General features: G+C 40.9%; 1 protein-coding gene and 2 long non-coding RNA genes across 4 annotated transcripts in view; 2 read left to right on the forward strand and 1 right to left on the reverse strand.

Moving 5' to 3' along the window:
• Positions 1-3,943: 3,943 nt before the first annotated feature.
• LOC311281481 lies at positions 3,944-18,063 on the reverse strand. Its single transcript, XR_014625806.1, has 3 exons — positions 17,977-18,063; positions 4,442-4,510; positions 3,944-4,078 (listed from the first exon to the last, which is right to left on the reverse strand). It is a non-coding gene; the product is annotated as an uncharacterized lncRNA (long non-coding RNA).
• On the forward strand, positions 9,346-20,109 carry LOC311281480. The gene is made up of 5 exons (XR_014625805.1): positions 9,346-9,725; positions 18,004-18,198; positions 18,278-18,428; positions 18,528-18,664; positions 18,879-20,109. It is a non-coding gene; the product is annotated as an uncharacterized lncRNA (long non-coding RNA).
• Positions 20,110-22,739: 2,630 nt separating this feature from the next.
• Positions 22,740-26,405, forward strand: part of LOC311282079 (inter-alpha-trypsin inhibitor heavy chain H3-like) — a 49,239-nt gene continuing 45,573 nt past the window's right edge. For both annotated transcript variants that reach the window (XR_014625882.1, XM_084395625.1), the window contains exon 1: positions 22,740-22,842. The gene's annotated coding sequence lies outside the window, so the exon portion shown is untranslated. The remainder of the gene's footprint in view (positions 22,843-26,405) is intronic.

A 26,405-nucleotide genomic window follows, 5' to 3' on the forward strand; every position in this document is an offset into this window, starting at 1 on the left:
AGGAGAAAATCTTGTGCATGTCCTGTTCTCTTGCACTGAGTTCTGATTCCAGCATGCATGCTTTCATTGCCCTGAAGAACAGGGGAGGCTTAAAGCCTGGTTTATACTCGACGCGTCCGCACAAGCGCGAAGGTGCGCGCGGCAAAAATGACGTCATCGCGGAGTGGGCGGTCGCGCGCGTTGGGTGCGCAAGGGCCCATTTCGCCTGGCGGTGTGCACGGCAGATTTTGTAAAGCCTTGTTTATACTTTCGCCTGGCTCCGCAGCGCGAGTCTCCGCAGACTGCGCGCGCACCTCCGCAAACGGACGAGGCGTTTATACTTGACGCGCTCGCCGTTGTACTATTCTTTGAAACGACAGGGGGCGACTCGAGTAATTGTCCTTGAACCATCAGGAATCAACAGTGAGAAGAAGAAAGCTATACACTCCTGATACACACGTGACAATGTTTATTTTAGTACACCACCACCAATACCACACTACAAAAAAAATCGTGTAAAACCCAGTAAACCCTGGGATTATTACTCGTGACAATAAAACAAAATATATGGATATGAGAATGTGTATAAAACAACTAAATAAACGATCTCTTACATATTTTCTAATTTCACTAAACATTTCATTAAGTTTCGTGAACATTTTTATTAAACATGGACCTTTATGTTCATTAAAAATACTTTTTATGCTATTGTATGGTCATTTTTTAAATGTAAGCACCTCATTTAGACATGCAAACTGGGTGCCGGTGTGGTGAGAAGTTCGAGCTCGGCCAGATTCGTCTCAAAGTCGTTCATCTTCGGATGCGGCGCCGCGCGCGTTGTTACAAAAAATGTCGCGCACACCGCCAGGCGAAATTGGGTCTTGCGAACCCAACGCGCACGACCGCCCCCTCCGCAATGACGTCATTTTTGATGCGCGCACCTTCGCGCTCGTGCGGACGCGTCGAGTATAAACCAGGCTTAAGCCTGTTTTATGCTTCTGCGTCGAACTGCCGCCGTAGCTACGTCGTAGGCTGTGTGTAGCGCGCGTACCCTACGGCGTACCCTGACGTGCACCTCTCCAAAAATGTAACAACGCGTCAATTCTACGCGGACACAAGCGCTGTGATTGGTCTGCCAGAACCCCTCCCTCGGGGTTTCACACGCTTCCTAGGTACGCGTCAACGCGGACAACGACACAGAAGTATAAATTAAAACCAACACGTTGCCTACGGCGTATAGGCTCCGGCGTAGGTCCGACGCAGAAGTATAAAGGCCTCATTAGGGAGCGTGTGAAACCCCGAGGGAGGGGTTCTGGCAGACCAATCACAGCGTTTGTGTCCGCGTAGAATTGACGCGTTGTTACATTTTTGGAGAGGTGCACGTCAGGGTACGCCGTAGGGTACGCGCGCTACACACAGCCTACGACGTAGCTACGGCGGCAGTTCGACGCAGAAGCATAAAACAGGCTTAATGAGGCCTTTAACAACGCGCGCGGCGCCGCATCCGAAGATGAACGACTTCGAACCGAATCTGGCCGAGCTCGAACTTCTCACCACACTGGCACCCAGTTTGCACGTCTAAATGAGTTGCTTACATTTTAAAAATGAGCATACAATAGCATAAAAAGTATTTTTAAAGAACATAAAGGTCCATGTTTAATAAAAATGTTCACGAAACTTAATGAAATGAGTGAAATTAGAAAATATGTAAGAGATCGTTAATTTAGTTATGTTGTATACACATTCTCATATCCATATATTTTGTTTTATTGTCACTAGCAATAATCTCAGGGTTTACTGGGTTTTACACGATTCTTTTTGTAGTGTGGTATTGGTGGCCGTGTACTAAAATAAACATTGTCACGTGTGTATAGCTTTCTTCTTCTCATCGCTGATTCCTGATGGTTAGAGGATAATTACTGGAGTCGCCCCCTATCGTTGCATGAATAGTACAACGGCGAGCGCGTCGAGTATAAACGCCTCGTCCGTTTGGGGAGGTGCGCGCGCAGTCTGCGGAGACTCGCGCTGCGGAGCCGGGCGAAAGTATAAACAAGGCTTTACAGAATCCACCAACAAGCATAGTGGAGGTGTGTAAAGTCTCTGAAAGGTGCTTTCAAAGACTACTGAATACTAGTGGAGGAAAGCTTCCTCAAGGAAAAGGAGTGACAGCTGCCATTATCAATCAGGTTCTGAGTGATTGTGCTGACAAGAATATTTTTTCAGAGTTGCACCACCACATGTTTGAGACCAGTGTTGAGGACAATCATGTTTACACCTTGGTTAAGATGGCAGCCTCCATGTACTGCAAGATACGCCTTCATCATTTGGCAAGGCGAGAAACTGAAAAAGTAACAGGGGCTCTTGTGAGAAGGAGGATGAACAAATTAATACTTTTCCATCATCAGTAGTAGGTTGTTTTTAGTGCACATCTTCCTGTTCAAATAATGTTTACAGCACTTTCTGTGTGTATCACTCACACTTGCTTTGCTTAGAGCCCGCATCAACGGGGCATAAGCATTTGCTGAATAAACCTGACTTTACACATGTTCAGCTGTCACGCTTCTCACTTGCTGTAAGAAACCTGCCTTTACATGAGAAAAACCTGTAAGTAACATATTTTTGTTCGCTGTTACTCAAGTGCTATCGACAAGTTACATGAAGTTTTATGGTTAAACTGTTATTTTTTGTTATTATACAGTACGTTCTGTTCAAATGTTAAACTCAAATGTTCAATTGTTTCAGTGTTATCTGTTTGTTACGTTTGTCTTGTCCTGTGTACCCACTCTGAGCCTGCACCTTGATGTGGTGAGTGGGCTTCTAACTAAGCCAGGCTAGATGTTGAGAGTTAAAGCCAAGATGCTGTTCATTCTTTCTCTTTTTCAGACATGCTGGTGGTTGCGGTTTCCAAGTTTTTCCAGTAACGAACACTGCGAAGTATGAAAGAACTTTTAACTCAGATTGAGGACAGTGAAGAGCAGTACACATACAAAGCACACATACAAAGTTAAGTTATACTTATTCACTTCGCTGTTAAGTTAGATAACTCAGACAACATCTGTAGTTTACTGTATTATATGCTTTTCTAGCCAACATGTTTACAGCCACCTATCAGACCAAAGCAATTAAGTGAGATAAATTATTTTCTCAGCTATGTTAATTTTTATGTCATTGCTATTACAGGTGTAATAGATCCTGGTGAACCTCTGCAGCATGCTCTGTACCGCTGCAGCATCGAGAGCATCCTCACCAATTGTGTCACAGTATGGTATGGCAACAGCTATGCCTCTGACCGGAACGCACTGCAGAGCGTGGTGAAAACTGCCCAACGCATCACTGCTTCCTCACACCCCTCCATCAAGGCCATCCAGGGCAAGCGATGCTTGAGTAAGGCGCACAGCATCACCAAAGACTGATCTCACCTCAACTACACTGTTCACCCCATTCTCTTCCAGGATGCGTTACAGGTCTCTATGCACCCGGACCAGCAGGTTCAGAGAAAGCCCACCGACACCTCCTTGCCTGTGCCTGATGAGCTGAACCATGGCCATGGGGCTGCTTTGACAGGGGCAACAAGGAGGTAGCCATCAACGTTGTACCCCCCCCCCCCCCCCCCCATACCACATTATACCACACTACCTGTCTATACTGAACTTTTTTTGCACTTCTGGTTAGACACTAACTGCAGTGAATTGTCTCTTTACTTGTACTCTACACAATGACAATAAAGATAAATCTAATCTAAACACCTCCATTATTAATATTCACTGTGTAGACCACTGACTTTGAATATATATCATTACGAAGTTCTAAAACATAAGTAATAAAACCACATGACATTTCTGTCAAAGCATGTCTACTTGAAGTGTCTACTGTGTGTTTTAATAAGAAATATTGAATCATTTTGGTTAATAAATTTTGCTTTATTAAAACCATAAACACAAATAAAAAATAAATAAATAATGGTCCCTATGGTCTCTCTGGCCCTCTCTTCCCCACGACAAATGTAGCTGCTGCCCATGATCCAAATCACTGAATGTAGCTGCTGCCCATGATCCAAATCACTGAATGTAGCTGCTGCCCATGATCCAAATCACTGGACCTGTTAATAGCATACAGCAATCACAATCAAAACATTGTTTTGTCAGTGTGAGTACACATATTTTAACACGCACAAGTAACTTGTATCGGGCCATTGATTTCTTTCTATCCAAATAAAATAGAAAAAAAATCTATGCAGATATACAATAAAACACAAATTAATTGCTCTTATCTGTTCATTGAAATAATATTATGACAATATAGGTATTACACAAGGTTAATTTATTATTTTATTCTCTCTTACGGTCAATAATATGACAATATAGGTACAAGGTTCATTTATTATTTTATTCTCTCTTACGGTCAATGTGTTGCTTTCAATATTTGACATTAATCTAAATTATACTATAGCTACATGGCTTACCTTTGTTGTTACCTTTATTGTTGTTGGCATGGTGTAGTGCTACTTCAGTGCAGCTATTAGTATTTGAACCTATGAGGAAAGAAAAATGAAAAGGGCAACCATTAGTTATAGACGTTATTGGTGACATTCGTTATTGTCCATCTTTTATCTATATGTTATTTAAAGGAGAACTCCGGTCAATTTTAACATTGAGCTAATTTTTTTGTACATTTGGAGTGCTGTCAATACAGAGAACAACGACAAAAATCGGTGTTGCCTACACCGAGTTATTCTATTTTTAAAATTTGCACCCTATTGACTTCAATGGGGCAAGTAGTAAGCCTGCTTTTTAGCCTCTTAACATCCTTTAAGTGTCATTACAAGTGCACAGAAAATGTGAGTGATTCCTTCCGAGTGAACACGAGTGGATCTGACTGCAGTAGATGTTAGAGATATTAATAAAAATGAAGTTAATTCAGCCAGCGCTCATACCTTTGTTTACATCCTGTTTTCGGTGGAAGGCCATAGTAATCGATTGTCTGACAATACCCTTTGGATACCCTTCGCCGTACCCTGACGCGCACCTCCTCAAAAATGTAACTACGCGTCGCGACGACGCGGACCGCAAGATCTGTGATTGGTCGGCTTGGTAGCATCGCATTTCCTCCTACACATTTCCGGCGTGTTCTTCTGCACCGCCCGTCATTTTTAAATTCGGTTCAACCGTCAACAGGTTCACAGGTCGCACGTACCATCTCCTCCGACGCCTTCTCTCGTTTCTGCCTTTTAGTTTTAGTAATTTCACTAAAACTGTTTTTCCACCTCGATAAGCTCCAACTCCTACATGATCCACTCTCTTTCAGACGCTAGTAGCCTAAACTCAAAACAGCCGCGAGGAATCTAAACACAGTGGAAAATTAAAACACGCCCCCGCCAACTAGCGTCTCGGTGGTGTTAAGCCTGTTTTATGCTTCTGCGTCGAACTGCCGCCGTAGCTACGTCGTAGGCTGTGTGTAGCGCGCGTACCCTACGGCGTACCCTGACGTGCACCTCTCCAAAAATGTAACAACGCGTCAATTCTACGCGGACACAAGCGCTGTGATTGGTCTGCCAGAACCCCTCCCTCGGGGTTTCACACGCTCCCTAGGTACGCGTCAACGCGGACAACGACACAGAAGTATAAATTAAAACCAACACGTTGCCTACGGCGTATAGGCTCCGGCGTAGGTCCGACGCAGAAGCATAATGAGGCCTTAACTGTAGAGCAACACAGACAGACATAACGCAGAAGTATAAATGCTCACGACGGCGTCACCTACGTGCGTAGCCTACAACGTACACTACGGCGTACACTCGACGCAGAAGTATAAATTGGCCTTTACGGTGCGTGTCCACTGGCGCGGTGCGAGCGGAGCGAGCGTTTTTAATTCATTCCTATGGAAGTTGAGCTTCACGCTCGCGCAGTGCATTTTGGGATTGACAGCGGACCGGAGAAAGCGTTGAGAGTGACCGAGAGCATCAAAAGGTTGGGCAGTTCTCGACTTTATGCAAATATCAAGCGAAAAACGCGGTCGGCATCCAATTGTTGTGAGGTTCGGGATGTGACGTCTGTCTTGAGATTTTAAAAAATATGCACATTGTGTCAGAGTTTATGCTGGATTTAGTGCGTAAATCATTTTGTTTACAAATTAGATGCTTTGCAGTTGTTATATATATGTAAATATTTCATTTTGGATGTGTTTATTGTGATTGTACTGGCTAGTTTTATAAAAGTTTATACAATTGAAAGGATCTTTGTTTGGTGCATTTGGAAACAAAGTTGGTCTATTTCTAAATGTAATCGCGTGCATCGCTGGTGATTATACTGTCCGTGTGTTGAAAAAAACGTAGATTAAACACAACAGCAACAGACACACCCCAAAGCGGAGACGTTACAGCGTTGCCAGCGGCACTGAGCGGACTTTTGCCGCTGTAGTGGACACGCACCGTTAATGATACCAGATACCGCGCGGAATAAACATGAATGAGTATCTGAAAGTGTGTTAAAAGATAGTGTACAACTTATCGAAATCCGTATCATGTGACATGGAATCGCTCAAATCAGTGTTTCAACCGTGGAAAGACGTCAGTAAATCAGCTTGCAAACAATGTCATGTGACGTCACATTTACCTCAGAAAAACCATATCCAGTGACCATAAACTCGTTAGTCAGCTATAAAAATTAACTCTAGAGAGGAGCATTTTGCTAAATATATGCACCATATTACATATAGAAGAACATTAAAAATGATAATGAATAATATTCATTTAATGCATGTTTGAATAAATCTGGCAGGTTTTTATGACAGCCACCATTTAAATGTTTATATTTCATATAACTTTATTATTATAAAAATAAATTAAAGTGTAATTTAAGTGTTTGTATACAAATCAGTTAATTTTTACCTTATTTTTTTAAGCTATATTATAGTAGGCTAATGAAGCCTACAGGCTAACTGACTCCCATAGTTAACAGCATTAGTTAAGAGATTTGTTTTCCTTGAGAATATTTGCCATGTATTGTACCTGATATCCAAAATAATCGATATTGAATCGAATCGTAATCGAATTGCAAGCTTGTGAATCGAAATCGAATCGAATTGTGAAATTTGTGTCAATACCCAGCCCTATTAATTATGTGCCCAGCAAGCAGGTTATCTTTTCCAATGCCTAATGTCATCGTGTTTAACGATAAATGATTTTTAAAATATGTGCTCCCTGGGCGGTTAAATAAATATGACTTATTTAACTTCTATTCGACTTACATTAACGTTAGCTGTTTAAGTTTAATTAATCATGTTAACTAGCATTTAGGTAGCAATAATTAACCTGTACCTAGTATGTTATCTCCTTATATAGCCTACCTATTGGGTATGAATTCATATCACAAGTTCTTGAATATAATTTTACATAATTCCTTAATATTATGTATTAACTTGACTAGTGCAAAATGCCCGTGCAAAATCAGTTTTTGTGTGTGTTTTTAGTAGTTGTTGGTTTGGTGTGTTTGAGTGCTCATTGTTACAATTACACAGCAAAAGTTCAGTGACATTTTTATTTGTACATGGTAGAAAGCAAATACTGATACTGACATAATGACATATAATAAATGTGGAATATTGAACTACACGATTCAGGGAGCAGGCTACACAGTGAACTCCGAGAAAACGCTACTTAAGCTCCGCTGCTTTCTTCGAACCTCTTTGTCTCTGGTCCGGGGCTGTGTGTGTGTGTGTGTGTGAGAGAGAGAAAGGGGGAATGGCCAGCGGCTAGAGCGACAAAAGCCAGTGTGCTTATATATATTATATTTTATTATAAATGCAATATATTTTGCATTTCTAATCCAAACAACATCAAACTTGGCACTGCACTTACTCATGCCCGTAGCAAGACACCTGTCAAGTTTGAAATCCATCGGACTAACGGTTCGAGAGATATGCAAATAACACACACTCACACACAGACAGAAAGACGTTCCCGTAATTTATAGATAGATATAATAAACAGAAGTAAACAGGTGACTTACAGATTCAGTTAACATCCACAAATGAATAAGCGCGTCGATTCAGGGAGCAGTGCAAAGTGCCCGTGCAAAATCAGTTTTTGTGAGCTGATCGCCGTCAAAAAAGTTCAGGAGATATTTCTTAGCGATGGCTGATTTCAACAGTTTCAATATGATAAAAAATTACTTTTATATTGATTCAATGGATTAATTGCATTTTGAAAAAAAAAAAGTGTCATGAATTTATTGCATTTTTGGGAAAAAATAATCAGTTTTTATAATAAATCTTTGAAAATCAAAATCTGGATTTTAATTTATGTTAAACAATTTGGGGTTTGGGGCATTTGCTATTTCTAGATGCATTTTCCACTTTCGTACAATCTCATAAAATCCACAGAGTGCATTTACAGTGATCCATATGTGATAATCTGAGGTTTTAGCATCAGATTAAAATCTTGCCATATGGACTTCTGCAAAGCATGAGATAGTTACAAAAGCCAAACATCTGTGTTGTTTTATCATCACCTAGAGTAGACTGTCAGCTCAAGGAATGTACATGCACATGGGACAGTTCTGAATTCTGCCGCATTTACCACTGGTGGTGGTTGAGGAGAGATCCCCTGATATGATTGTAAAGCGCTTTGGGTGTACAGTAGTACATATGAAAGCGCTATATAAATGCCTCATTCTATATAAATGCCTCATTCTATTTAAAGAGGCACTTTATGGGAGACAAGAGCAAAGAATCATATTGCCACAGCTGGAGGACTTCAAGGTTTCCAGTGACGTCTCCAAGTCTGACTTTCCCATCGCATGATGCATTATGGTCTATTTTTACATCTGCTGTTGACATTTCCCGATCAGACAAGCAACATTATCCACCACTGAGAAGCATGCGTGTTAGCAAGGTCCCTATTTACATCCAACAAAAGAATGTTTATGCATAAATATAAGATTTTTTTTTCAGCCAACAACTTTTAAGACTTGTCATGTTGGAAGAGTAAGTGTATAAAACAAATCTACACATTTAAAGATTCATTTAGTTTTGTTTTGATTGAATATACAGTATGATGCATATGTTGTGATGTTTGTTTTGTTATCATAATGGGTTAATAAAAAAAAAAATTATGCAAAATAGTCATAATACATTTCTGCATTTCCATTCTAAACAACATAACAAAAGCCCCCTCTATAATATTTGTGTTAATTATGACGGTTGTTTTAATGGCATATTTTGTGATTAATTACTCCAGCAAGACAATAGCTGATTGTTGTAGCATTTCCTACTGTATAGGCTAACTAACTGACACAAAAGCGACCTAAAAAGAGACAGGAAAATAAGTGGGAGAGAAGGGGGTGGCGGTGTGATCTTTGACTTAAGACATTCTTTAAAGGGGTCATGACATGAGAAACCAAATTTGCCTTGATCTTTTGGTATATAAGAGGTCTTTGTACCATTAAAACTTCCTGCAAGTTTCATAGCTTTAGACGCCCTCCCCATTATAAACGAATCATTTATTTAATCAAGCTCTAAATACAGCTCGTTCTGGATCCATGGTAAGAAGTGACGTCACGGTACGAAGTGACGCACCAGTCGTTTGCATATGACCGCCTCCAGCACAAGACTACTGTCTGTGCCTCATAGTCATTTCGCATCGTCGCATGATTCGTTGTCACGCGCCCCACAGGAGTTCAGTCGTCGACGTGCAGCGAGTGGGTCTCTTTACAAGATTGCTATGGGGCCGCCAAAGCCTTATTTGATCGGTGAGTGATGTGTAGAGACGATTGTGACAGGGCGCATGTTACTGAGAGAGCGAGCGAGAGCGCCCCGGCCGCGCGCGCGCTCTTACTGTCTTTCTCTCTCTCTCTCTCCCTCCCTCCCTCGCGCATATGCATAAAAATAACCCGTATTCAAGTGTTTCTGGTTACAAATCTGACATATTCATTCAAAATAGCTTCACACTGTCCATGTGGACACGGGGTAATCCATTCTTAGTTGTTAGTGGTGGACAGATGGTTCATTTTCTGGCTTTCTATATCTATGTTAATAATTGATGCATAGGCGCTGACGTTAGCCAATCATAACAGTGGGTGTTAACACTGAACTCTTAAAGGGGAAACACCCCCAAAACAGACTGTTTGAATCAGAGCATGAGAAACAGGGTGGGAAAAGGTCATAAATCACTCAATTTTAAACGTTTTTTGTCCAAAAAACTATAGTAATACTATAATTGCACCTAAGGGAACATAATAAAATAAAAGAAAAAACCATGTCATGACCCCTTTAACACATGACTGTTTACAAAAACTCTTCTCACAGTTCTGACAGCACTTATTAATTTACAAAGATCCCGTCACTGGACAAAGTGAAATTAGGCTGAAGTTGAGCCCTTTTTTTAAAGTAGTTTGGTATTCAGGGCACTTTGGCCAACAGTTGCAGCTTTGAGAATTCAAAGAGCAGATGAATGTAGCTACACCTCTTCACACATCTTACACAAAGGCACATTGTGCTGAGATGAAAATGAAAAGATCTGGTTGAGTTCCATCTAAAATGTGACCTGCAATATCTCAACATGCCAGATACAGCAAAATAATTCAACAATAAATAATACAACAAAAGAAGTGTGCTAAATGTACTGACTGTGCACTTGCAGTGCACTTCACATCTCGGTTACACCTTATTTAAAGTGTCCCTGTAACAGTGTAATAATATATAAGTACCGAGTAATATTAATTAACTACATACCTACTATAGAGTTAGGGTTTGGTTTAGGGTTAGTTGCATGTAATTATGCCTAATTTGTAGTTATTACTATAGTAAATAGGCTACATGTAACGTGTAACAAGGACACATTAAAATAAAGTGTTACCCAAATCTCATTTCATGTACTCAAAGTACATTTTAAATCATTGTTTTAATAATCTTTTGTCGTGATTTAAACAGGTACACTTCGATGACATACTAACATACAATATGTCTAACATACTAAAGCTCATGTAAAGTACTTGTAGTGATTATTCATTATTATATTTATAATAAATGTACTAAAATGCAACTTCACAATTACAGATGTGTAATTAATTACAAATACATGACATACTGTAGGCCTACATGTTTCAATAGAAATGAAATGAAATTTTAGCTCACCATAAATTCTTGTCAATTGGTAAAATTACATATAAAGATCAAGTCTTACTTGAGTATGTCAAAAAGCACTCTTACATTCAACTAATTGCATTTAATATACATTTAAACTATAATACATTTTAATTTAATTGCTAAACAACCGTCTTGGGGCTTCTTTGACCGATGCAACCCTCTAATGTCAGAATGTTTATTTTTAAACCACAACCTTCTAAAAATGATATATTTAACGATATCTTTTGCATTTCTCATCCAAACAACGTCAAACTTGGCACTGCACTTACTCGTGCCCGTAGCAAGACACCTGTCGAATTTGAAATCCATCAGACTAACGGTTCGAGAGATATGCGGTTAACAGACACACACACACACACACACACAGACAGACAGACACACACACAGACAGACGTTTCTGTAATTTATAGATAGACTAGTGCAAAATGCCCGTGCAAAATCAGTTTTTGTCTGTGTTTTTAGTAATTGTTGGTTTGGTGTGTTTGAGTGCTCATTGTTACAATTACACAGCAAAAGTTCAGAGAAATTTTTATTTGTACATGGTAGAAAGCACACAGTGAACTCTGAGAAAACGCTATGCTTGAGCAAACAGTTTGTGAATAGGCAACTACAAATGATGGCCGAGAAAGAGACTGTAAACACATGGTAATAACATTTTTATGTTGGCTAATACGAATCTAAACGTTACGAATCGTATAACGTTATATTCAGCTGACATCCAGTAATTGCACAGGAAGATGTTACCACCTGCTGGGCATTGCTGCCTGTCGCACCTCCTCCAGTGCCCATGGGTCAGCTGCAGGGTCATCAGCCAGAAACCACCATTCACCAACGTTTCGCTCCTTTAATTCTGGAACGTCTCCTGGTGGCGGAGCAGTGACAGGGACGTCTCCCTGTCACCCCCTGCAGCTGATAGCTGTTCTCCCTGCAGCTGTTGTCTAGGGTTAGATGTTCTTCCCCCAACACCTATCTTTACGGTGGCCGAGAGAGCTCAACGCGCTGCAAATGAAGAAAACGCATGCAAACAGAAAAAAACGCATGCAAACAGAAAAAAAACGCATACAAACAGAAAAAAACACATGCAAATAGAAAAAAAAACACCAGCGAATAAGAAAACATCTTCATCAGTTTTACAACTCACGTGCGTCCCAATACTCACAACACAACCAAATTTGGAAACGCGGTGCAATTACAGAAACGCGCTGCAAAAGTTCACAACACAATCAAATACAGAAACGCGCTGCAAATAGAACAGAACACAACGGAAATGTTTCCGGGGAACGTAATAAGTGACGGACCCGGCTAGGACGTGCTTACAGCTGTCTACTTTTATTATTTATTTATTTTTTTGCAAAACATACAAAGATGACACGTTTATGACATACAACTTTGTATACAATATAGGCCTACAAAATGTATATTTGCGATATGTTCAATGCCATAAGAATACTAAAAAGAACAATGAGCTGAAGACTAAAATAAATAAATAAATAAAAAAGATAGAGAAAGAGAAAGAGGAAAAGACATTAATCTATACATCAGTTACATTGAACACATTTTGTCATGTTATGTTAAAATAAGTTTCATAAAAAATGTTAGAATGTAGCTATAGGTCCAAATATGAGACGGCAAGTTTTAAAGTTGAGACACTCACACAAAGATAACACATATTTTAAAAACGTTGTTGTATAAAATGTATATTTATTTGCAACAGTTATGTTAACAGCATTAATACTATATTTCTGGTAAGAACAGCTGATGGACACGCACTGCGTTGTCATGGGAACATCCCAGGTGAAAATAATGAGGAAATTACGTTGTCTTTCGTTGCTCCCTTCATCAACATAATGGCACACAAGTGCCCCGCTCCCTCCAAAGTGCCCAATTCAAGGGCTCTGCCGTCTGCCCTTTTAAGAGAGTAGGGCATAGGTAAAGCCAGAGCCCGCGTCTCTCTGGTAAAGCTCGCGACTCGCGAGCCGTCCGTCCGTCACTTATTGGGTTCCCCGGAAACATTTCCGTTGTGTTCTGTCCTATTTGCAGCGCGTTTTTGTATTTGGTTGTGTTGTGAACTTTTGCAGCGCGTTTCTGTATTTGGTTGTGTTGTGAACTTTTGCAGCGCGTTTCTGTATTTGGTTGTGTTGTGAACTTTTGCAGAGCGTTTCTGTATTTCGTTGTGTTGTGAGTATTTGGAGCACACATGTGTTGTGAAACTGATGAAGATGTTTTCTTAATTTGCGGGTGTTTTTTCTATTTGCATGTGTTTTCTTCAGTTGCAGCGCGTTGAGCTCTCTCGGCCACCGTATATCTTTCCTCCTCAGCCAGAGCCAAAAGCTACCTTTCTCTGCCTCCTCTGCCAGATCCTTTGTTGCCCTCCTTAGCCTCCCTCCGGTCACTCCTGCTTCCCTCAAGAGGCGTATGGTTGACAACCCGAGGAAACCTCGGCATCCGACCTCCACTGGGTAGATGGTAGTCTTCCAGCCAGCCTCCCGGCACTCAGCAGCGAGCTCTGAGTACTTGGACTTCTTCTGTTCGAAGGCGGCCTCAATCCCCTCCTCAAGTGGTACAGTGAGCTCAATGAGGTGCATCGATCTTGCCTTGGTTGACCACACCACTATGTCTGGCCGGAGAGATGTGGTGGTTATCTCCGTGGGGAACCGGAGCTGCCTGTCCAGGTCAACCCTCATGTTCCACTCCTGGTTGGGGGAGAAGGGCCTTGCTGTTTCTCTTGAACTAGTGCTTCTCCTTATCCCTCCTTCCGACACAAAGATGGTGGGTGTTTGCTACCCTGTCGACACTCCTCCAGTACTTCGGCTAGCTTTCTCAGGACCTGATCGTGGCGCCATCTGTAGCGTCCCTGTGAGAGAGCGATCTTGCAGCCTGATAAGATGTGCTGGAGACTTGCATTGGGGGCATTGCAGAGTGCACAAGATTCTTCATTCCCAAACCACTGGTGGAGGTTCCGAGGGCAGGGAAGCGTGTCGTAGGTTGAACGAATGAGGAAGCTAAGTCTTGCCTGTGGGATCTTCCACACGTCTGACCAACTGATGTTCCGGTTCATGATTCCCTTCCAGGTTGTCCAGCTTCCTTGTCGACCCTGCGACACGGCCTTGATTTTGTAGCGGTCTTCCTCCATCCTCGTCACCTCTGCTACCACCATCTCCTTCCTTTGCTTGCGATTGGCCTTGGACCAAAAGCGTGGCGTCTCTCACCATCCTAGCCCTGTTCTTCCTGCCTGAACTCTGCCCATGATCTCCCGGTGTTGTAGCCGACCGACAGCTTGATCGACCTCGGTTTGGGCATTCCACTTGCGGCCAGTAGGAACCTTGGCATTTGCGTTCCTTACTGACTCGTCTGTGGACTCCTTCAGCTCGAGAACCAACCTGGTCTTTTCTTGCATGTAGCCCAACTGTATGGACTGCAGTGGCAGCTGCAGCATGTTTTTTCCAAAGAGACCGGTTTCAGATAGGCACCGTGGCAGCCCCAACCACTTTCGCAGGAATGAGTTGGCTTTTCCATCCATCTTACTTTCGGTTGATGAAGGAATCTCACTCATTTTCAGGGGCCACATTACCCTCCTGTAGAGTGTAAACTGGTAGCACCAGACCTTATACTTCCCAGGGAGTTGGCTTTGGTCAATCCTTGCCAGTCCGTCAGAGAGCTGCTTCATGACGGTTTTCCCCATCTGTTTGTCAGATAGGTCTGCAGTGTACTGCCTCCCCAGGCTTTTGATGGGTTGCTCTGAAAGGAGTGGGATTTTTTCCCCTCCAATGACGAAGATGGTATTGTCATTTCTGACTCCTCTCCTGAGGGACAAGCTCCGGGACTTGATCTTCATTCTTGCCCATGACATCAATTCGTCCATCCTCTTCAGCAGTCTTGATGTGCATGCTGCTGTCTGAAGGAGGCTGGTGACATCATCCATGTAACTCCTCAGTGGAGGAAGCCTCTTACCAGTTGGGAGTTTGATCCCCCCGACCATTTGCCTTGCCCCGATGAGGATTATCTCAAAGGCTGCAACAAACAGTATTGGAGAAATAGCACACCCCATCGCGATTCCTACTTCGAGCCGCTGCCATCCGGTGGTGAAATCCTGGAGGGAAAAACACATCTGCAAGTTGCTAAAGTACTGAGCTACCAGGTTCTTGACGCAGGTGGGCATGTGGAAAAATTCCATGGCATAGTTGACCAGCTGATGCGGAACTGATCCGTACGCATTGGCAAGGTCAAGCCAGATGACATGCAGGTCGGTCTTCTCCCGCTTGGCCTTCTGGATCTGGTCCCAGATCATAGTGGAGTGCTCTACACATCCTGGGAAACCTGGAACTCCTGCCTTCTGGCAGTTGGTGTCAACATAGCCGTTCTCGAGCAAGAAGATCTTTCCTTCTACATTCAGTAGTGCAATGTTTCGGAATAGGCTAATGTCTTTGGAGTTCGTTTCCTTGGGGATGAAGACTGCTACCGCTCTTTGCCACTCAGATAGAATGATTTGCTTTTTCCAGGCAGTTCTCATCATATACCATAGCAGCTCTAGTACCTTGGGGCAGTTCTTATAGAGCTTGTAGGGGACCCCATTGGGCCCAGGTGCGGAAGAGGAAGAATCCAAATAGACACTCATAAATTCAGGTTAACTGATTTGCTTCAGATAGTTTATTTGAGATGTAAGTTTTTAAGTAAAGTTAATAACGTTAACGTTAATTCTTATTCATGAATCATGACAACTGTTAATGTTTTCTGCAAGTCATCTAACGTTAGTTTTTGAAAATAAACGTTACCACATGTATTAAAAGTGCTGCAGCGTTTTCAACCTTGTGTAGTTTAATATCAATAACATACATTTATTTCAAGTTTTGTTGTGTAGGTTCAGGTTAATTTACCTCAATGGTAAGCTTGGAGTTCAAAATTCAAAATGAACCGCCAGCGCCAATATCTTGTAGTATCCAAGACAACAACTTGATCGCATGATTCGCGTCGAGGTAGGTGGGCGTGGTTTCAGCACCAGGCTCCTCAGCTCCACCCACGTACCGCTTCTTTGCCGGGAGTGCAAAGAAATTATCCGGGAGTGACGCGCTGCCAAGATGGCGACAGTCGGCTACGCCCACTTTAGGCTTCAAAAACGATCTTCAGAACTCTACGGGTGACGTCACGGACACTACGTCCATATTTTTTTTACAGTCTATGGTGTGGACGCGTTTTTGAAGCAGCCCTAGAGGTCGATCGTGGATCAAATCGATCCACCATCAAACATCGTATATTTTGTGCTGTTTTATGCGTTTGTGATATGTTACATTTTTATTAATATTTATTTATTGTTTTTTGTCTTTTCCCCCTTAAATCATATCTAAAAGTGTCTAACTATGTACTTTTTGGTTATTGTTCTAATCATGTGTTTTTTAGAACTAAAAAATGGACCTTTATGTTCTTTAAAAATACTTTTTATGCTATTGTATGCTCATTTTTAAAATGTAAGCAACTCATTTAGACGTGCAAACTAGGTGCCAGTGTGGTGAGAAGTTCGAGCTCGGCCAGATTCGGTTCGAAGTCGTTCATCTTCGGATGCGGCGCCGCGCGCGTTGTTAAAGGCCTCATTAAGCCTGTTTTATGCTTCTGCGTCGAACTGCCGCCGTAGCTACGTCGTAGGCTGTGTGTAGCGCGCGTACCCTACGGCGTACCCTGACGTGCACCTCTCCAAAAATGTAACAACGCGTCAATTCTACGCGGACACAAACGCTGTGATTGGTCTGCCAGAACCCCTCCCTCGGGGTTTCACACGCTTCCTAGGTACGCGTCAACGCGGACAACGACACAGAAGTATAAATTAAAACCAACGCGTTGCCTACGGCGTATAGGCTCCGGCGTAGGTCCGACGCAGAAGTATAATGAGGCCTTTATACTTCTGCGTCGGACCTACGCCGGAGCCTATACGCCGTAGGCAACGTGTTGGTTTTAATTTATACTTCTGTGTCGTTGTCCGCGTTGACGCGTACCTAGGAAGCATGTGAAACCCCGAGGGAGGGGTTCTGGCAGACCAATCACAGCGCTTGTGTCCGCGTAGAATTGACGCGTTGTTACATTTTTGGAGAGGTGCACGTCAGGGTACGCGCGCTACACACAGCCTACGACGTAGCTACGGCGGCAGTTCGACGCAGAAGCATAAAACAGGCTTAAGCCTGGTTTATACTCGACGCGTCCGCACGAGCGCGAAGGTGCGCGCATCAAAAATGACGTCATTGCGGAGGGGGCGGTCGTGCGCGTTGGGTTCGCAAGACCCAATTTCGCCTGGCGGTGTGCGCGACATTTTTTGTAACAAAAATCCCCTCCCATAAAAAATGAAAATGCAATATTATTCTGCTTTAATCGCCCCTATCTTCAGTTGAGATGTTCAGAACTGCACCATATTTCATGTGTATGATTAACTTGACATCCTCTGGGGGTATGCTAAGTTTCGTAGAATTTCATCCATGGGGGGGTATAAAATAAATTCATTTATGTGCACATTTAGTGACTGTACACTCATCGGCCTGTAGATGGTGCTGTTGAGCGAAGGGTTGCTGGTTTAGGATGATACTGTCACTAAGGTTGCCAACTGTCCCGAATTAGGCGGGACGTCCCGTATTTTGGGCCTAATTTATTTGTCCCGTGCGTGACCTCCCGTGTCCCGTTTTTTGACAAGCTGATAAACCACTGACTGATACAACAGCAACAGCACTGACCACGACACTTGAGAATGATCACCGACACCTGTCATCATCCAAATGTCATCTTTAAATGTAATGACGTTTTGGAATAACAAAAATAAATCTCACGCATATAAAACAAATTAGTGCATGGTATGAGTGCTGAACTCCCTTGTTTTACCTTTGCATTTCTCCACCTTTGCCGCAGGACTGCCAGTGGTCCCGGCTGTGGTCTTTCTAATGGAGGTGACTGGATAAATGAGCTGCTGAAAAATGTTACCACAAAATGAAAGAAAAGTAGAAGATTTAACATTAAACAACGTCTAGACAAAGTGACACGGTCCTTATTCCAAGAATTGTTGGTGCACAGAGCCCTGAAAAGGGAAACCGCTTCATTTTGTGGGTATGTGTGGATAAAAAAATACATTTTTACTCAACAGTTGTTACTCTGGTTAAAGCAGTTTCTGTTTATTTTGTAAAAGTCTTGGATGGTTTGCTGAATCGTTTTCGAGTTTACGACCCCACTGACAACTACAAGTCAATTTCTGAAAATACTTGGGACAATGGACTGTGGAGTACCCAGAACAGTGGAGGCTGGCTGGCTCTAACAACTGTGGGGTTTTGGTTTGTACAGTAAGTTAAATAAATGCTATTATTTATTTATTTTATTTAATTTTTATCTACATTACTTTAACAACTTTTATTGTTTATGTAATATGTTTATTGCATTAGATGGCAGAAATGGAGGTGAGGGACAAATGGACCTCTATGAAAAACGAAGTGATACAGGGAGAAGATCTGTGGCATCTGAGAATATATCACGCATCATCAATGGCAGCATATGCTGTTCAGCATATGAAGTATAAAAGGTATGTGTAAAATGTGTGTCCTCATTCATATAAATCAATTTAAAAGTTTAATAAATCAAGTAGATCGATGATTTTTAAAATATAGGACAGTCGAGGAGGTGGGAAAAAAAGGAATTTGTTCTCTTGTCAGTGATACTGAAATTCTGGTACATATAAGACTTTACAAAATTTAAAATGGCTAGATATTGTTTGCCATACTAAATATTTTTTTCAGGAGTTGTTTCAAGGAATTGTGAAAGGCTCACATGAAACCCAACCTAAGAGCTTTCATCCAGCCTTGTCAGCACATGTTGAGGAACTTCTAGGACACATCGACAACATTGTGTTTGAGCAAAAGAAGGACAAAAAGCTTGAACATACTGACCTTTCAATGTTCAAATTAACTGCTGCACTGGCCTTAAACTGAACTTTTTGGGTTGAAGCTCCTGCTTCTTCTGGTGAGCTCCTGATAAATGATGAAAAAATAAGAATAGTTTTACCACAAAATGAAAGAAAAGTAGAAGATTGGTAAAAAAACAAACATATTACATGCAAAACAAGACCGCCGTGACACAGGACTGTTTGCAGAGGCTGTGGATTACAGGTAATAATGTTGTAAATAATGTTCAGTTTCTTTGACAGACCAATTGTTTTGCTTCATACGACATCAATGAATCGTCCGGAGCCACAGGTATTAATTTTGTTTTGCCTGTAATATGTTTTTTTGACTCAAACTGACTGTAGCTATTGACTTGCATTATATGAATCATCAAGGACCACATTTTCAGCTAAAAATCTTTACTGTTTAACTTGTAGTTGCGTAGCTGTCAATGGAGGGAAAGAAATCTCAGATTTCATTAAAAAGATCTCAATTAATTTGTGTTCAGAAGATGAATAAAAGTCTTACTAGTTTGGAACAACATGAAAGTGAGTAATTAATGACAGAATTTACATTTTTGTGTGAACTATCCCGTTAACGGCAAGTAGAGACTTAAGTGTTTTATATAAACTTTGAGTACTTGTGCAAAAATGCACAGTGGCACTGTTTTGCATTGTTTCTTTTGTGAATTTGTTTTAATATGCTTAATAAATAAAAAATGGATCAAAAGTAAAGCCCTTGAATATGTCAAATTTACTGTCCAAATATTTTTTCTTTGAATGCATGTTTACTGTGAAGTAGTGGCTGTGAGTTAGTGCTAACAATAGATTATCAGGTGGTATTTTAGTGTAAAAAAGTACAGTAATTCAACTTTTTATTGCCTAAGCATTTTGTGTTAAAAACAGAAAAAATATCAGTGGCATAAGACCATAAGATATAAGATCATGTAAATGAGAAGATTCATGAAATTCTAGATATGTAGAGGGAGCGAGTGTGTTTGTGTACTGTCAAACAAATGAGCTGGCCCTGATCCGGCATGATTCTGGACCAGATCCAGAACAGAGCTGGACCAGATCTGGGGCCTCATTTATAAACGTTGCGTACGCACAAAAGAAGGCGTACGCCGCTCTCTACGCAATAATTGGTATTTATAAAAAATCTGGCTTGGACCTGAATTCGCCTTTGGCTAAGCCACACCCTAGAATGTAGATTGACCAATCACAGCGCAGCCAAGAACAAGCTCCGGACCGACAGAGGTCCGACACTTTTTCACAGCGCTCCATTGACTTTTACGCAGGCGTCTCATATTTTTGGTCTCGGCAGGCTATTACCGTCGTAGTTTTATCAAAAATATGGTTAAACGGCGTTGTGCCTGGGGCATTTGTAACACAGATACGCGTTTCCCATAGAGGTTGGAGGGGGGTGTCCGTTTTTTTCCCTTCCCAAAACCGAAGTCAAATCCTGACAAGTGTCGTCTGTGTGTGTGGACGTCCTCACAACGATAAGAGTCGGTGTTCTCTTTTATAACCATTTAAAACAGTTCAAGTACTATTTATGTCAATAAATGACAGCGCATCACTCCAAGAGTATTCACAACATATAACAGATAATTAACGTTTATACATTATTTTCATGTCTGCAAAAATTAATATATTTTTAGAAAAACAACAACAACACACACTCATGTTCAGTTACATGCAAACTAACAACCTGCAGTTATTGCATTAATCAACCAAAATACCTCTTAATTGTAAAATTACTCTTTTAAATTTAATCTACTCTATTATTGCGCCATCTCTCTGAGACCGCATGGTCTCCATCGCTAGCATGAAATACGCGACTAGCACACGCAGACATAACGAAGCAAACTTTTACATTTCAGTAATAAGAGCAACTTATTTAACACTTTAAACAATGTAGTTTACATTCCTAAAAACTCTGACATGTCAAGAACATACTCTCATTGCATCAATGTATTCCATACCTGATGGGGGGAGATATTAAAAACACAGGACAGAGCTGCTGCTGCTTTAACGATCAGAGTCTGTGTTTAATTGCTTGAGCAGCGCGCGCGCCGCCGCGCCCCCTCCTCAAGCAGGCGAACACCCCCCAAGGGGAAAGCAATCAAATAATCGATCGAATTGAGCAGGGAACATCTCGTCAAAGAAATAAACTCTCTAAGAAAGAAGAAACTTTAAGAAATACATTCTCTTGTCTTGTCACATCTTACATCACATATTTATTTACTATTATTTATCTTTTGTAACCACCACATATGCATATTACAACAGTTCAGCACACTCGTCAGCTTTGAGTATCTATCTATCTATCTATCTATCTATCTATCTATCTATCTATCTATCTATCTATCTATCTATCTATCTATCTATCTATCTATCATATGATCGGCTATAAGACGCCAATGAGGACAAAAAACGAGAGCGAGATTCCCAAACCTGTCCTGGAGGCACCCCAACACTGCACGTTTTCTTTGTCTCCCTAATCAAACACACCTGATTAATCAGCTCATTATCACATGGGTTAATGAGCTGATGGGTTGAATCAGGTGTGTTTGATTAGGGAGACAACGAAAACGTGCAGTGTTGGGGTGCCTCCAGGACAGGTTTGGGAACCACTCAGCCAGAGAAGCAGCGTCTTTAAGTTCTGTGTTATGTTTGTTTTGTTATGTTTTACGAATTATTTTTCTCATAGCCTAGTTGTAGGCTATACACCTTATGTCAGGGCTGGACTGGGACAAAAAATCGGCCCGGGCATTTTGGCCCAGACCGGCCCACTATATGATAAACACCACCCATCTTTGCATGCCCTTAATTATATGCATACCAACTCCTATTCATTAAAACCACTAATGCCATGTAATGAGTGAGTATAGGAACGAGTGAGAGTTAACAGATGAAATAAGTAAAAATTTGACATTTATTAATACAGTCGAACTATGCTCCACAGTGGTGAATTATGGGCAGAGAATTAGTTGGCGTGACAACTGCACATTTTATTAATTATTTTCTTAATAAAAATTCAGTGAAGTACCTCAGGGACATGTGCAATAGAAATAAGATATTATTTTATGATAATTATTTTTTATTTATTTATTTATTATTATTAATTATAATGGACATACCAAAGTATTGTGAAAAGCTTTTAATATTTCATTTTGGAGAACCAACACTTTAAAAAGTCTTGGGGACTATTAAATATTACAGAATCCCTGGAATGACCCTTCTAAGGATGGTTAATATCAATACCCTTTTTTATTTGGTTAAAGAGAGTGTTCTTGCTGTATTAACAAACTTATCAATCTGTCCTATAAACCTGGCACAAGAGCACTGATACTTGTTCACTTTAATACAGAAAATAGATATTTACAGCTTCCACATTAGCTCTAAGGTCACCAGCCGCTATGCTACCACGGTCATCACAAGCCGTGTGAAAAACCTGTTGGAAGACTCTCAAGAAGTCAATTTTGAGGTCAAGATACCCAAGAATGCATTCATCAGCCAGTTTAGAATGTAAGTAAATACACAATATTCAAGCAATAGTAAAACCTTCTCTAACACTTATATACTATTCACATATGAACAGCCAGACTTACCTAATGTAAATTAAACCATTAACAATTTAGTGCATTTATTTTAGCTATTACCGTTTGTCTAAGTTCCTGATTTTCATTGCTGATTACTATAATTTTTGCCTTAGCACCATAGAGGGGAAGACATGATGGTGTTGTGAAGGATAAAGATGAAGCTCAGCGGGAGTACAGTGAAGCAGTATCTCGAGGAGAAAGTGCTGGACTGACCAGGTACTTGGTATTTTAAAAAGAAGATTATTGCTGTAGCTCAAATGGTAGAGCATGGCACTAGCAATGCCAAGGTCATGATTCCCAAGGAATGCATGGACTGATTAAAACAACGTATAGGCCTACCTTCATTGCAATGTAAGTTACTTTGGATAAGAGCATCTGCCAAATGCATATGTAAAATATAAATTATTATGACCGCCACTAGCGTAGCTAGCGAAAGCGGTCATATAGGGATTGTCAAAGTTTTTTTTTTTTTTTTTTTTGTCATCTACTGAATTTTTCGTCAACGATTCCAGGGACACCGAAACACGGGGGAACATGAAATTTGGTGGGCATGTAGCCCCACTAGACTTTTACGGAAAAATTTCGTTTGGTCCCCGGGGGCCACTCCCCCCCCCGCGCTGGGCCCCCCCAAACCCAAAAAATGCAGTTTTTCCTAAATAACTACCTGAACCGTGGCACCGAGGATGAAGACATTTTTATGGTATGTTGGTCTTAAGGGCCCACATCAACCTAGCCCATAATCACTCATTTGTGATTTGCGCCCCTCCCATAAAAAATGAAAATGCAATATTATTCTGCTTTAATCACCCCTATCTTCAGTTGAGATGTTCAGAACTGCACCATATTTCATGTGTATGATTAACTTGACATCCTCGGGGGGTATGCTAAGTTTCGTAGAATTTCATCCATGGGGGGGTATAAAATAAATTCATTTATGTGCACATTTAGTGACTGTACACTCATCGGACTGTAGATGGTGGTGTTGAGCGAAGGGTTGCTGGTTTAGGATGATAGAGATTATTGCAGTTGAGGTTTGTGGTTTATTGTAATAAATTGTACAAACAGATGAACATACCAGTTGATTTCTTATCTTGTTCCCAGTTGTTAGCGTGCCGTGTATCTGATCTGTAATCTTCGTCCTGTCAGAAGGAGTTGATGGAGCAGCAATGAACAATTATTTGTAAATAAGAAGGAATGAGAATATAGGGTTAAGGATAGGTTAAATATATAAATGATTAAATAAGTTGTATAAAATCAGTGGTAAGATCGTCAATGCAAGTGAATGGGAGAAAATAATTATTTTCTGATCCCGTTTGAATTGTGCCATGAATGTGACATATGTTGTCTGTGAATTTGTTATATAATTTTTCATGTTACGAGTTTGACAGTATATTGTATGATTCTTTGGCTAGCAGTTGTGGAAAAGACATAACGAGAAAGACATGTCGCCATAGCATGTCGCCTATGCTATGTGACGTCACCCCATAACACATTTTCCCTCCACTTGTCAAATCACGGTGCTAATGCTGCGATAATCTATGGAGACAGATCGAGATGCCTGTGTGTTTTGTACCCAAATGTCACCATTCAAACCAAATGGGCTGTTCTTTCTTCAGATTCCCGTCTGATGTAAAAACTAGCTGTATAGTCCACAAAGTGCTCTCACACAAAGTCTAACCGTATCAAACTTCTACCAGCTAAATTGTAGCATTCTTTACACGAAAAATTGTATTAAAAATTCACAGACAACATATGTTCACAATCATGGCAAAATTCAAACGGGACCAGAAAATAATTATTTTCTCCCATTCACTATGCTGCGTTCCAGCCCACTGTTAGACACGCACTTGCGAACTTCCCTAAGCACTTCCCCTTGGGGGAATCCCTGCCGCCATTTTGAAGTGCGTTCCACTTCGTGAAGTGGACGAGGGAAGTTTATATGGACAGACCCTCGTTCCCTCGATTTTGACCGAGGGAGCGAGTCTGCTTCAAATGTACACTTCAGGCACCTATATGTCCCACAATGCAGTACGATTGTGACGTCACTACATAGCTCGTCTAATCACCACCACACAGACAACTCTATGATATATTAATTATAATTTTTTTTTAATTTAAAACAACCCAAACACACCTATAAACATTTGGATGCTGCATTAAACAAATTATTAAAGGGAAAAAAATGTAAGTAATACATCAACTCCACAGCTGATTCCAAGTGATCAAGGGCTTAGGACGTTCCAGTTCAGACCATTGCAGTTTCCGCCAGTAGTGGGCACTTGCAATGACGTACATCCGAGTGAACGAGACGGAGGGAAGTTAGCAAGTGAAGGGCATGACAATTTTGGACTGGAACGCAGCCCTAGAGGTCCATACTATGGGGTTAGCGGAAGGGGCGGGACTTACCAGCTCTAGTCTATTGACAAGCTGGTTGCCATAGTGATCTCGGGAAAGGAAATCGTTTTTATAAAAATGTTAAATCTTCTACTTTTCTTTCATTCTGTGGTAAAACTATTCTTATTTTTTCATCATTTATCAGGAGCTCACCGCCATCACCACGATCACCGCAACTGGTTTCACAGGGTAGCAGCTAACGTTAAAAGATCGGTCCAATTTCAGGCCGGGGTCAATTTAAACATTGAAAGGTCAGTAGCTGCTATGTTCAAGCTTTTTGTCCTTCTTTTGCTCAAACACAATGTTGTCGATGTGTCCTAGAAGTTCCTCAACATGTGCTGACAAGGCTGGATGAAAGCTCTTGGTTTTGTCATTTTCCCAGTACGTCTTTATTTGCCACCATTTGTTCCACTTGAAACAACTCCTGAAAAAAATATTTTGTATAGCAAACAATATCTAGCCATTTTAAATTTTGTAAAGTCTTATACGTATGTACCAGAATGTCAGTATCACTGACAAGAGAACAAATTTCTTTTTTTCCCACCTCCTCGACTGTCCTATATTTAAAAAATCATCGATCTAACGTTACTTGAATTATTAAACTTTTAAATTGATTTATATGAATGAGGACACACATTTTACACATACCTTTTGTACTTCATATGCTGAACAGCATATGCTGTCAATGCCATTGATGCTGCGTGATATCTTCTCAGATGCCACAGATCTTCTCCCTGTATCACTTCGTTTTTCATAGAGGTTCATTTGTCCCTCACCTCCATTTCTGCCATCTAATGCAATAAACACAGTTGTTAAAGTAATGTAGATAAAAATAAAATAAAATAAATAAATACAAGCATTTATTTAACTTACTGTACAAACCAAAACCCCACAGTTGTTAGAGCCAGCCAGCCTCCACTGTTCTGGGTACTCCACAGTCCATTGTCCCAAGTATTTTCAGAAATTGACTTGTAGTTGTCAGTGGGGTCGTAAACTCAAAAACGATTCAGCAAACCATCCAAGACTTTTACAAAATAAACAGAAACTGCTTTAACCAGAGTAACAACTGTTGAGTAAAAATGTATTTTTTTTATCCACACATACCCACAAAATGAAGCGGTTTCCCTTTTCAGGGCTCTGTGCACCAACAATTCTTGGAATAAGGACCGTGTCACTTTGTCTAGACGTTGTTTAATGTTAAATCTTCTACTTTTCTTTCATTTTGTGGTAACATTTTTCAGGAGCTCATTTATCAGGAGGTCAGCTCCATTAGAGAGACCACCGTCGGGACCACTGGCTGCCCTGAGGCAAAGATTGAGAAATGCAAAGGTAAAACAAGGGAGTTCAGCACTCATACCATGCACTAATTTATTTTAAATGCGTTT

The sequence above is a fragment of the Rutilus rutilus genome, assembly GCF_951802725.1.
Source record: "Rutilus rutilus genome assembly, chromosome: 22".
In the NCBI taxonomy this organism is placed as follows: domain Eukaryota; kingdom Metazoa; phylum Chordata; class Actinopteri; order Cypriniformes; family Leuciscidae; genus Rutilus; species Rutilus rutilus.